Genomic DNA, 14,323 nt, shown 5'->3' on the forward strand with positions numbered 1-14,323 from the left:
AAGTATCTTTCTAACACACCAGGTTAATAACCCTGTCAAGAGAGAAAATCTGTTTAGTTTAGCATAATCCGTTTGTTCTTGATAAACCCAGGGAAGCTCTTTCCCAGATTTGGTTCCATATGAAAAGCTAGCTAAGGTGGTAAATAAACTCAAGATGCTTTTAGCCAGAGGAAGTACGGACCCTGAAGACGGTCTAGGAACCTGCTTTACTGATTTCATTAAGCACCCGCAGAGTACAACAACGAAATCTGCACAGGTGCGACATGCTATAACATGTCACCAGTTTGAGAAGTCTTTATGAAAGGACAAGGATGTCCTGAGCGCATCTCTGCATTGCCACAGCAATGCTCACATGGTGTCCATGAACACACTGGCGCAGGTCTGAATTGTACAATAGACTCTCCACGTAGAAGGAAGAAGAAAAGCATCGATGCAGGCCCCAGAAAGCCGACGCCCCAATCAGAAAGCCAAATCCATCAGAGCAACAAGGACATCCATCGTGGAAGCCAGGAAGTCTCTGCACAGTGTCAGGCCTTTGCACTAGCAGAGTGCCCTTCTCTCACTCACCGCCTGCTGCCTGCTTCCTCTGGCCTTCCCAGCTCTGGCAAGTCCGACCAACTTCCTCTCAGCTCCGCTGTAGCTCCTCCTCTTCCTGTTCCACCCATTCAGCAAGCTCCTCCCACCACAGGCTCCATGTGACTCAGACTCATGTGACCCAGGCAGGTCCAGCTCTGACTGCTCTCATGACCAACTTCCTCTCAGCTCTGCTGTAGCTCCACCTCTTCCTGTTCCACCCCTTCAGCAAGCTCCTCCCACCACAGGCTAATGTGACTCAGACTCATGTGACCCAGGCAGGTCCAGCTCAGACTGCTGGCATGACCAACTTCCTCTCAGCTCTGCTGTAGCTCCGCCTCTTCCTGCTCCACCCATTCAGCAAGCTCCTCCCACCACAGGCTCCATGTGACTCTGACTCCCATGTGACTTAAGCAGGTCACATGGGCCTATTAATGGATAGGAAAGCTCTTCCCATTCCATTAAAAATACATTAACAATACAATCTCCAGTCCTTACTTTTGTTAATTCAAAGAAAACTAGAATGATATGTAAGATGTCATACATGATATGTAGTGATCTAAGTGCCCCCACTTACAGGAGGGCAGAGTTCATGGTTTCAGTTCCCAGGACTAGAGGTGATTACAATAATAATTTTGAAAAAATCATGAACAGGCAAAGAAGAAAGAACTCAACCACAGACATTTACTATGGGAATAGAGAAGACCAGGCTTATCTTCAGAGGAGGATACTGAAACAAAAAAATGTAAAGCCTTCTACCTCAAACAGTAATGTCAAATAGTTACCTGTTCCAGGAAAATCATAGAAGAACTTTTAAAAGACTCTGAAAATCAAATGAGAAAGATTGGGGAAAATTTTTTAACAAATAAGAATAATTCAAGAAAAACAAGATTGTGAAAAGCAATTTAACCAACTGGAAAACGAGATCCAGAATCTGACAGAAGAAAATGACTCCTTGAAAATTACAGTCGGGCAAGGAGAAGCCAGTGAAGTTACAAGAGACCAAGAAATAATAAAACAAAATATAAAAAATGAAAAATAGAAGATAATGTAAAATGTCTCATAAGAAAAATAATTGATCTAAAGAATGGATTAAGAAGAGAAAACATAAGACTAATCAGATGACCTGAAGGCTACAATAAAAAAAGTATCTTGATACAATAATACAAGAAATATTAAGGAAAATTGTCCCAAAATCTTAAAACAGGAAGGGAATGTAGAAATAGAAAAAATTCATTGATCATCACCTGAAAAAGACCCTATGAAGAAAACTTTCAGGAATATCATAGGTAAATTCCAAAACTCCTAGTTCAAGGAAAAAATATTAAGGATACAAAAAAAAGAAAAAAATTTAAATATGGCAAAACCACAATTAGAATAATACATGATCTACCATGGCTACAATAAATGACCACAGGTCTTGAAACACTATATATCAAAGAGAAAAGAACTGGAGTTGTAGCCAAAAATATGATATATTAGTGTATTTAGCATATTTTCTCTAGAAGATGTCAACAGGTACTAAAAATTTAAATATCATATAATAAACAAACTCCTGAATGAAAAAAAAAAATAAATTCAATGAATTGCCAAATTTCCAGGATTTTATCGCAAAAACTGGAACTCAATACGTATATATCTAGAAATGTATAAACATCTTCTAAATTCATTAAAAAAAATGCCTACAGAGTAGGGAAGTGGGGAGAGGATAAGGAAGAGATCTTTGGAGGGGAATTAGGTTAAGTAACAGGAGGGCAAAGTAGTGGACCAAAGTAAAGTAGAAGAGTCAGGAGGGTAGGAAATAGGAGACACACAAAAACATAAATAAAGATCAGGAGTAGAATGTTTTAGGGGGAAAAGTAGGAGTAGTAATGATCTTAGACAAAGTTAAAACTAAAATAAATTTAATTAGAAGAGAAAAATAGGGAAACCACTATAAGTCAATCATATTAATCAATGCTGTTTTATGCTATTTAAAATAACTAGACAGCATAAGGTTGGAATACTGCTGTGGTATAGGAAACAATGAGTTGATGGACTAAGAAAAACAAGTAAATACTTGGACCTATGAAGGAAGATGTTCTCCACCATCAGAGAAATAGAAGACAAACAAGTATAGTATGTTTTTACATAGATGCATATGAAGGTATGTTTCTATATATGAGTATGATTACAGATCTCTAAGTATATGTAAATGTATAAATCTATGTGTATTTGTCTAAGTGTATATGTATATATGTTTGCATGTATATGTATGTGTGTAAGCATATATGTAAAAGCATATATATATGTATGTCCATATATATGTATGTATGTATATACACACACAAATATATCCATGCTTAATTGTAACCTTCTGGAAAGAGGGGCGAGAGGAAGGCTGAAAAAACAAAAAAAGTAAAAAGTGCACAACAGAGAACAAAAGAAAACTTACAAAGGAAGCAAAGATGGACATGTTGGAACACAATGTATAATATTTATTATATAGATTTTCTTCAAATGGAAATTTATTGCTCTATATTTTGAATCCTTTCTTAACATTTTGCATGTACATGGAAATCTTTTTTTCTTTTCTTATTTTGTATTTAAGTTTATAATATGTTTCTTTTTATTTTCTTTTGTATTTAAGTTTACAATAAATTAATTAAAAATAGTAAAAAGACAAGATTAAAAAAATATGTCTTAGGTTGGATCAATTAAATAATAAATATTAAGCATATACTATGTGCCAAACATTTTTCTAAACACTAAGGTTACCAAAAAGGCAGAATATGCCTCAAGAAACTTGTAATATAATGGGGAAGAGAACATGTGTATGTATGTGTATATACATATGCATGTATATATGTGTGTGCATGCTAATACAGAAATAATTAACAAAAGGAAGGCACCAGAATTAAGAGAGGTTGGGGAAGACTTCTAGTAAAAGATGAGGTTTTAATGAAGACTAAAAGAGACAGGGAAGTCAGGAGCTAGAGCTGAGGAAGGAGAGCATTCCAGGAATGGGAGGCAGTCAGAGAAAATGCCCAGTGATGGAGTGAGGGCAAAGTTACAGATTAACTCTCATGTTACTGATATTTTTCTGATATTTATTTGGGGGCGGGGACAAAATGACTAACAGGAGTTGATGAGCAAGATAAGGAAAATGATAAGAGAGCACCTGCCTGCCCTTGATGAGTACAAATCACTAGGTCCAGATTAGCTGTATCCTAGAGCCCTGAAAGAACAAGTATTGTCAAGTCACTATATGTGATCTTTGGGAAAGGTGCTTCAGAACAAGAGGTAGGTAGAATTGCCCTGGCTTTCAAAAATAGAGATGAACGCTCATTGTCAAACTATAGACTCTATCTTGAAAATTGAAAAATGAATTTAAGTGCATGAGTTTGACATCATTACTAATTACACATTCCTAAGGGATGATTTGTGAACATCTAGACTAGAAAAAGAAACAGTGTTGACTAAGAATCAGTCTTTATGCATCAACAACAGATAATACCAATAATACTAAAATATCGTAGTAGGTAAACTAACCTAAATTTCAACAAATAATCAATCAGGCAGCAGTTTTAACAGTTTACTATGTGCTGCATATTACATTAATCATATGGGAAACAAATACACAAGTGAGACACTCCTTCCCCTCAAAGACCTTTCATTTTACTTGAAGGATATAATATATTCACAGATATGTCAATACAGTATCTATGTAAAATAAATGCATAGTGATGGTGGGGGCACTGACAATTGGAGAAATGCCAAAAGTTTCTTGAAGGAGATGGCACTTAAGATAAGCTTTGAAGGAAACTAGGGATTTCAAAAGGCAGAGGTAAGTGGATGAGCATTCAAGATAAGAGAACACATTCTATGCAAAAACACAGAGGAGAGAAATGGAATGTTGTGTACAGAGAATAACCAACAGGCTAGTTTAACCTAGAGTGTGTGAGGAGTAATAGTGAATCAGCTTGGAAAAAGTTCTTTGAGCCATACTGTGATGCCAATGGTGTTCGAACTTTGTCTCTAAGGCAATGAAAAACTGTTGAAATTTCTTGAGCAAGCGAGTGACATAGAGAAAACTGTACTTTTGGAATATAAGCAGTGCAACTGTTAGTGGATAGATTTTTTAAATGAAAAGATTGATTGCAAAATGAAAAGATTGGTTTCAAGTCAGTTCACTTGGGATTCTATTGTAATACCCAGGCAAGAGGTATGGACTAAGATTGTGGTGCAAGTAGTAAGAAGGGACAGATATAAGAGCTATTGGGGAGGTGGATTTGACGAGACTTGGTAACTTATTGAATATGGAGTATATGCATGACTGAAAAGCTGAGAATGATTCATGCTGAAAACATGAAAGAATGGAAGAATGGTAGACCTTGACCGAACTAATGGAGTTAAGAAGAAGGAAAGGTGACTAAGAAAGTAAAAGAAGAAGATAATGACTTCACTTGGGACATGTTTATTGGAGATATCAGCCTGGAGCACAGGTAAGACAGGAAGGCTGGGTCTCAGTCTCATCTATAGTGATTTTATTTAAATTTTTAATACCTGATGACATCTTCTAGAGAAAATATAGTAAAAGATGGGAGGATATCTAAGACACAAGTCATTAGGTATACTCCAACAAAGGGGGTAGGGATTGAATGATTAATCTACACATAAGATGAAGAAGATCCATCTAAAACAAAATAGAAACACAATACACACATATGTATATGTCACATATAATTATATCTATCTACATTTATGTCCATCTACATCTACACACACATACATGGACACAGATATAGAGAGGTCGATAGATAGGTGGATAGATATAAAGACCTGGCAGGAGAGAGTATCCAGAAGGATGAGAGTTGATGATTGAAGGTCAAATGCTATAGAAAATCAAAAAGAATGATTCCTGAAAAAAAATTGAAGGTGATTTTGGAGAGAACAGTTTCCTTTTTTAAAATATCTTATTTTTTCCAATTACAAATATAAACAATCTTTAACATTTTCTAAAAATTTTGAGCTTTGAATTCTCTCTCTTTTTCACCTTCCCGTTTCTTTGGAAAGGCAAGCAACTTGATAGAGATTATACATGTGCAATCATGCAAAACATGTTTCCACACAGAAAACACAGACAAGAAAAAAGTTTAAGTAAAAAGAAAGTGTGCTTCAATCTCCATTTATATTTCATCAGTTCTTTCTCTGGAGGTGGATAAAATTTTTCATCATAAGTCCTTTAGAATAGTCTTGAATCATTTTATTGCAATAAATTGAATCATTTATTGCCAAGTCATTCACAGTTGATCACCATGACAATGCTGCTGTTACTATGTAAATATTCTCCTGGCTTACTTACATCACTTTGCATCAGGTCATGTAAATCTTTCCAGTTTTACTGAAACTCTCCTGCTCATCATTTCTTATGCAAAATAGTATTCCATCACAATCACATACCACAATTTGTTCAGCGACTCCCTAATTGATGGGCATCCTCTCAATTTTTAATTCTTTGCCACAACAAATATATAAATATTTTTAAAATATATGTTGTTGAATCACAGGCTATGCATGGTTTTATGGTCCTTTGGACATAGTTCCAAATTGGTCTCCAGGATGGTTGGACAAATTCACAACTCCACCATCAATGCATTAATGTCCAAATTTCCCCACATCCCCACCAACATTTGTCATTTTCTCTTTCTCTCATAGTAGGCAATCTGATAGGTGTGAGATGGTACCTTAGAGTTGTTTTAATTTACATTTGTCTAATCAATAGTGATTTAGATAATTTTATATGACTACAGATAGCTTTCATTTATTCTTCTGAAAACTGCCTGTCATCTCCTTTGACCATTTATCAATTGGGGAATTAATCATATTCTTATGTATTTGGCTGAGTTCCCTACCTACTTGAGAAATGAGGCCTTCATCAGAGAAATTTTGTATAAATATTTTTCCCCAGTTTTTGCTTTCCTTTGAATGTTGGCTGCATTTTGTTTGTGCAAAAAATTTTTTAACTTAATGTAATCAAAATTATTCATTTTACATCCCATAATTCCCTCTGTCTCTTGTTTGGTCATAAATTGTTTCCTTATCCATAGATCTGACAGGTAAAATGTTATATGGTCCCCTAATTTGCTTATGACCTCTCCCTTTATGTCTAAATCATGTATACATTCAAATTGTGAGTTCTGGGGTGGAGCCAAAATGGTTGAAGGTAGAAGGTTGGGCATGCTCTAGCTCTCCCCTGATAACCCATAAAATACCTGTAAAAAATGACTCTAAAATTCTACAGCAGCAGAAGCAACAAATTGACAGAGTGAAACAGATTTCCAGTCCAAAACAGCCTGGAAGGCCAAGAGGAAAGGTCTATCATACCAGGCTCAGAACAGAGCACAGCCCAGCCTGAGCCATGTGGCATGGCATGGAGAGGACTGGAGCAGGCTTCAGGGCACAGAATCATGAGCAGCAGCTGCAGTTCCCAGATTTATCAACCCACAAACACCAAAAACAGCTTCAAAGGTCAGTAAGAAAGCTCTTTCACCTGGGTAAGAAGGAAGCATGCATGATCTGTCCCTAGCCTCAGCCTCAGGGTGGTGGCAGTTACTGTGGCAGCGGAATTCCCTTTTGGATCCTTCTGCCTAAAGACCTTGGGAGAATCAAATAACTGATATGGATCTCAGTCCTGAGTGGAGGTCCTGGGGTGAGGAGGAGTGCTGGCTGGCTTGGTCGAGCTAGTGGTGGCTCTGGAGAGGGAATGCTATTTGCAGTTCCAGGCCATAAAAGAGTGTTTGTGGTTGCTCACAGACCAAAGCACAGGCCAGGAAAGGAGCAAACTCCTCTCCTTTGATGGTACCACCTTGAAAGAACTGAGAACTTACAGGTCCCTAGAGTTTACCCTCCCCTTGAAAAAGGTCTCAAAAGTCAAGTAATTGGCTGGGACAATGCCCCAAAAAGAGAAAAAAAATAAAGCTATAGAAGGTTACTTTCTTGGTAAAAGAGTATTTTCTTTCATCTTTTTGGATGAGGAAGAGCAAAGCATACCATCAGAAGGAGACATCAAAGTCAAGGTTTCTACATCCAAAACCTTCAAAGAAAACATGCAGTGGTCTCAGGCCATGGGAGAGCTCAAAAAGGATGTTGAAAATCAAGTAAGAGAGATAGGGGGGAAATTGGGAAAAGAAATGAGAATGATGCAAGAAAATTATGTAAAATAATTCAACAGCTTACTAAAGATACCCAAAAAATGCTGATGAAAATAACACCTTTAAAAACAGACAAATTCAAATAGCAAAAGAGGTCCAAAAAGCCAATGAGGAGAAGAATTGTTTAAAAAGCAGAATTAGCCAGATGGAAAAGGAGGTTCAAAAACTCACTGAAGAAAATAGTTCTTTAAAAATTAGAATGGAGCAGATGGAAGCTAATGACTTTATGAGAAACCAAGAAATTTTAAAACGAAACCAAAAGAATGAAAAAAGAGTGCAATATCTCACTGGAAAAACAACTGACCTAGAAAATAGATTCAGGAGAGGTAATTAAAAAATTATTGGTCTACCTGAAAACCATGGTCAAAAAGAGCCTAGACATCATCTTCCAAGAAATTATCAAGGAAAACTGCCTTGATATTCTAGACCCACAGAGTAAAATAGAATTAGAATGAATTCACCAGTCATTTCCTGAAAGAGATCCTTAAAGGAAAACTTTGAGGAATAGTGTAGCCAAATTCCAGAGTTCCCAGATCAAGGAGAAAATATTACAAGCAGCCAGAAAGAAACAATTCAAATACTGTGGAAACACAATCAGGATAACAGAGGACTTAGCAGCTTCTACACAAAGGGATCAAAGGACTTGGAATATGGTATTCCAGAGGTCAAAGGAGATAGGACTGAAAGAATCACCCAGAAAAATTGAGTATAATATTTCAGGGGAAGAAATGGAATTTCAATGAAACAGAGGGCTTCTAGGCATTCTTGTTGAAAAGACCACAGCTGAATAGAAAATGTGACTTTCAAATGCAGGCATCAAAAGAAATATTTAAAGATAAACAGGAAAGAGAAGTCTTAAGGAACTCATTAAAGTTGAACTGTTTAGATTCCTACGTGGAAAGTTGTTATTTATAACTCATGAGACCTTTTTGAGTATTAGGGCAGGTAGAGGGAATACACATATGTGTATATAGGTATGTATATAGGTATATATATATGTGTAGGTATGTATAAGTTCATGGGTGTATGTGTGTATGTGTATATATGTATATATGTGTATATATATATATATGTGTGTATATTGTTGAATAGAATGTACTAGTAGTAAGAGAAAGAGAGAGGTAGAATGCAGCACACCACCTCACATAAAAGAGGGGAGAAAGAGCTTTTACAATGGAGGGGAAGGGGGGGGGGAGATGAAAGGAAATAATTAAAACTTACCGTCATGGGATTTAGCTTAAGGAGGGCATGACACAGATTCCATTGTGTATGGAAATCTATTTTACCCTGCAAGAAAGCAAGAAAGAAGGTGATAGGAGAGGGAAGATAATAGAATGGACAGCAAATTGGGGAAAAGGAGAATCAGAAGCAAACACTATTGTGGGAGGACAGGTCAAGGGAGAGAATGGAATAAATGATGGGAGGGATAGGACAGAGGGAAATGTGGTTAGTCTTTTATAACATAAATATTATGGAAGTGCTCTGCATTGTTACACATGTATGACCTATATTAAATTGCTTGTTTTCTCAATGAGGGTGGGTGGGGAGAGAGGGAGAGAATATAGAAGACAAAGCTTTAAGAATGAAAGTTAAAAATTGTTTTATCATGCAACTGGAAATTAAGGTATGCAGGCAATGGAGTTTAGAAATCTATTTTTCCCTATAGGAAAATAGAGGGGAAGAGGGATGGAAGAAGGGTGGGCAATAGAAGGAAGGACAGACTGGAGGAAGGGGTGGGGTGCATGCTATCCTGGGGTGAGGGGTGAGGAGAGATGGGGAGAAAATTTTGAATTCAAATTCTTGTGGAAATGAATGTTGAGAACTGAAAAATAAATAAATTATACGTTGAAAAGAGAAACAAATAGTGAGTTCTTACCCCCCAAATTTGTATCTTTGCTTTTGTCAAACACTAGTTTACTATGGTCATTTGCAGCTGTGTATCGTGTACCTAACTGATGTTGTTTTGATGATTACCACTTTATAATAGTTTAAAATCCTTCCTTCACACTTTTTCTTATTTTGATTACCCTGACATTCTTGACCTTTTGTTCTTCCAGAAAAATTTTATTATTTTTTTCTAGTTTTATAAAATATTTCTTGGTATTCTGTTTGGTATTCAATTGAATAAGTAAATTAGTTTATGTAAAATTGTCATTTTATTATATCGACTCTACCTACCCATAGACAACATATATTCTCCAGTTGTTTAGATGTGCCTTTATTTGTGTAAAAAGTATTTTGAAATTGTGTTATTTAGTTGCTGAGTTTCTCTTGTCACTTAGACTTCAAGTATTCTATATTGCCTACAATAATTTTAAATGGAATTTCTTTTTTATTTCTTCCTGTTGAACTCTGTTGGTAATATATAGAAATGCTGATGATGTATACATATGGGTTTCTTTAACATCCTGAAGCTTTGCTGAAAGTGTTATTATTTCAATTACCTTTTTGGCTAGATTCTCTAAGATTCTCCAAGTATGTCACAGTATCATGTGCAAAGAGTGAAAGTTTTATTTCCTCATTGGATATTTTAATTCCTTCCATTTTCCTTCTCATTGATATAGTTAGTATATCTAGTACAATACTGAATGATATTGGACATAATGGGCATCCTTGCTTGACCCCTGATTTTTTTGGGAAAGCTTCTAGTTTGTCCCCATGGCAGATGATGCCTGCTGATGTTTTTAGATGGTTACTGCTTATCATTTAAAGGAAAATTCCTTTTATTCCTAGGCTTTATACTGTTTTTAATAGGAATGAGTATTGCATTTTTTCAAAAGTTTTTTCTGCATCATTTGAGATACTCATGTGATTTTTTTCTTATTGATATGGACAATTATACTGATAATTTTCCTAATATTGAATCAGCCCTGCATTCCTGGTATAAATCCCATCCGGTCAGAGTGTATGATTCTTGTGATATGTTGCTGTAATCTCCTTGCTGGTATTTTATTTAGAATTTTTGCATTGGTATTAATTAGGTAAATTGATCTATAGTACTCTTTATTTTTGCTCTACCTGGTTTGGGTATCAACTCCATATTTATGTTGTAAAAGGAATCTGGTAAGATGACTTCTTCACCTATTTTTCCAAATCGTTTATATAATGTTAGAATTAATTATTGTTTAAATTTGGTTGAATTCACTTGTGAATCTATCTGGTCCTGGTGATTTTTCTTGGGGAGTTCATTGATGGCTTAGTTAAAATCTTTTTCTAAGACGGAGTGATTAAAGTATTTAAGTATTCTGTTTGTTTGGCTAATCTGGGTAATATACATTTTTGTAACTATCCATTTCACTTAGATTTTAAGATAATTGGCAAATAATTAGGCAAAATGGCTCCTAATAATTGATTTATTTTTTCATAAGGGCTGAATTTGTCTTTTTCATATTTGATACTTGTAATTTGGTTTCCTTTTATAAAATCAAATTAACCAATGGTTTATCTATTGTTTTGATTTTTCATAAAACCAGCTCCAGTTTTATTTCAATAAAACTCAATAAAATAAAAACTAGATCATTTTCTTAGTTTCAGTTTTATTAATCTCTCCTCCGAGTTTTAGGATTTCCAATTTGGTGCACAATTAGGGATTTTTAATTTGTTCTTTTTTCTAGTTTTTATTTTCAGGTACATGCCAAATTTATTAATCTATACTTTCTCTATTTTTTCTGTGCAAGCATTTAGAGATATCAGTTTTCCCCCAAATACTGCTTTGGATACAATCCATAAATTTTAGTATGTTGTTGCACTGTTGTCATTCTCTTTAGTGAAATTATTATTTCTATGATTTTCTAGCCTTAGATTATTTAATCTCCAATTAATTTTTAATCCCTCTTTCCATAGTTTTATGGAATACAATTTTATTGCATTATGATCTGAAAAGGATGCTTTGAATATATCTGCCTTTCTGCATTTCTGAGATTTTTGTGTCCTCATGAATTTTTGTGTTATGTGCCACTGAGGAAAAGGTATATTCCTTTCTCTCCCCATTCAGACTCTCCAGAGGTCTATCATATTTAACTTTTCTAAAATTCTATTTACCTCCTTAACTTCTTCCTAGTGGAAGTAGGTTTCCAGAACTGACACCCCTCCTTACCCATTTTTCTGTGTTAGGTCTTCCACTTACACCTCATTTCTATGAGGTAATTACTCTTTTTAGCTGTTCCTAAGCAGTTTTACTTTTTAGAATCATATATACTCATATCTACCTCAATATTCCTTATGAAGTACCCAGTTACTAATAACAGTAACAATCTTAGACGTATGTTTTACAGTTCCTCCCATAGAAGGTAAGTAGTCTGTCTTTACTGAGTCACTTGTAACTGGTCATTGGTATATACCTTACATTTCTTCTCTTGACTCTTGTATCTCAACTCTTCTATTAAATCAAGGTGTTTTGGTTTTTTTTTTTAACAAAATCCTGCAAATGTGACAATCCATTAAATGTCCATTTTTTTCATTCAGGATAATGCTTGATGGAATCTTTTGCTATCCCTGTGGACAAGGTGGAGAGATGTCAACCACATGATAATGTAGTTAAGTGCATTTGAATTGTACAGTAATTCAGAACCTAGACAACATTTAATAAATATCAATATGTAAAATAATGAGTAAGATTATCAGCAAGATTCTTCCTTCCCTCTTGCCCCTGGGGCTTGTACTGTGAAATATTATCTCAAAAATCCACAGACTGTTTCCCATCCTTTCACTGTGCAAATAGAGAGATGGCATGGTATAATGAGTAGAGAGCCAACTCAAAGACGAGAAGAATTGGATTCAAGCCCCACCTCCAAGATGCATATTTACTATGTAACCCAAGGCAAGAAACTTAATTTCTCATTTACCTAAGCCAATCAGGTACAGAGAAGATGCTTAGCTGCTTTGGTTGAGGGAGTTTCTATATCTGGGGTTTGTCTCTAAATATGAAATCACAGGTCCAGTCCTTCCGTCTGTCCTATTCACTATACATGGTCTGCTGGTTCACAGCATCACTCCTTTAAGAAATCAAACATTTCTATTCCCAGAATGCAGATTTTGACCTATTAAAATAGTTCATCAGGGAGTGTCGTGATCATGGCAAAAAGTGTCATTAAGAAAACATTCTGTTCCTCATTTCTCCTTATTATTTGACTCAATATTTGCTCTTTTGTCTAGCCCTATTATCTGTCTCAATTTTTGTTTATCAACAAAACTTGAACTCCCTATATCTACTAATTACAATAGTAATGTCCTAACATGAATGGAATAAAACATTTTATAAATACTTTAGATAATATATAAAAATAAAGTATTTATTAAGTACTTACTTTGTCTAAAACACTATGCTAAGTGCTGGGGATACAAATAGAATCACAAAAGCTTTCAAATAGCTCACCTTTTAATAGGAAAATATATGAGATTTCAGTTCAAATCAGATATATAGACTTCATGGTCATTGCGATTTAGCAGCAAAAAAGGCAATGCATTTTCTTTGGAATCTTCCACGAATAAAAAAGAACACTATATTTTTAGGTTGAATCATTTAATGGTTCCAAGGAGTATGGTGGCTGAAGAGACAGAGGCTGCAGCACCTACAGATTCAGGGGTGATATTGTATCTCCACCAAGGGCTGTTTCAATATTTTACAGTTTTTCTGCGGAAGGCTTATGATAGAGTTGATAGTATGGAGGAAGGAGGTACTGCTTCTCTGGGTGTCCTTGGAATTATATACTCTTTGGTGGTATTTGATCATTGAATTTGTGGCGAATGAACTTTCATTCTGACCCTTGGTTTAATGTGGCCTCCTCTACTATCTACCACATGCTTCTTTTCAGATACTTCTAGCTTTTGCTGATAGTTCTAGCTCTTTAGCCACCATCCTGCACAACACAGCCACTGCTATTTATTATAGACAGTATAGGTTATATCACATTACAAGGACTTTGAGGATAATTCCAGCAATTAACTATATCTGTTTTCCAAGGACCAATCAATCAACAAATATACATATTAAATACCTACTATGTCCCAGGCACTATATTGAGCACCAGGGATACAAAAAGAGGCAAAAAACCAATCCTGAACAACTTGTGGCCTACAGCCACTTACACACTTGGGTTACTTGCATACACCAAAGGATTTTCTCTACATACAAAGGATGTTTTCCTCTACATGTGGGATGGGGAGGGGGCAAAATCCTTTCGTGAGCTACAAGTTTTGAAGACCTGCAAAAGACAGTCCCTACCCTCAAGGATCTTGTAATATGGGGGACAGAGGGGGAAAGACAACATGCAAACAACTACATACAAGCTAAGCTAAGTACAAGATAAATAGGAAATAATTAAAACAGGGAAAGCACTGGAATTAAAAGGAATTGGAGAAGGCATCCTGTAGAAGATGGGAATTTAGTTGGTACTTAAAGTAAGTTAGAGATATTAATAGTTATGAGTGGAGAAGGGAGGGCATTCCAGACATGGGGGAAAGCCAGAATAAATTCCTGAGACCAAGAATTGGTATGTTTTGTTCATGGAACAGCAAGGAGACCAATGTCACTAGACTGAAAAGTATGTTTGAGTAGC

At 35.6% G+C, this 14,323-nt stretch overlaps 1 long non-coding RNA gene across 3 annotated transcripts in view; it reads left to right on the forward strand.

Moving 5' to 3' along the window:
* Positions 1–14,323, forward strand: part of LOC140512507 (uncharacterized) — a 204,353-nt gene that overhangs the window by 123,140 nt on the left and 66,890 nt on the right. For 2 of the 3 annotated variants that reach the window (XR_011969778.1, XR_011969780.1), the window contains one exon: positions 12,231–12,373. The exons of the other annotated variant lie outside the window; for it this stretch is intronic. This is a non-coding gene — a long non-coding RNA (uncharacterized lncRNA). Of the gene's footprint in view, positions 1–12,230; positions 12,374–14,323 lie in introns of those variants that run through there. 3 annotated transcript variants of the gene reach the window in all.

This window comes from Notamacropus eugenii, chromosome 6 (assembly GCF_028372415.1).
Source record: "Notamacropus eugenii isolate mMacEug1 chromosome 6, mMacEug1.pri_v2, whole genome shotgun sequence".
In the NCBI taxonomy this organism is placed as follows: Eukaryota; Metazoa; Chordata; class Mammalia; order Diprotodontia; family Macropodidae; genus Notamacropus; species Notamacropus eugenii.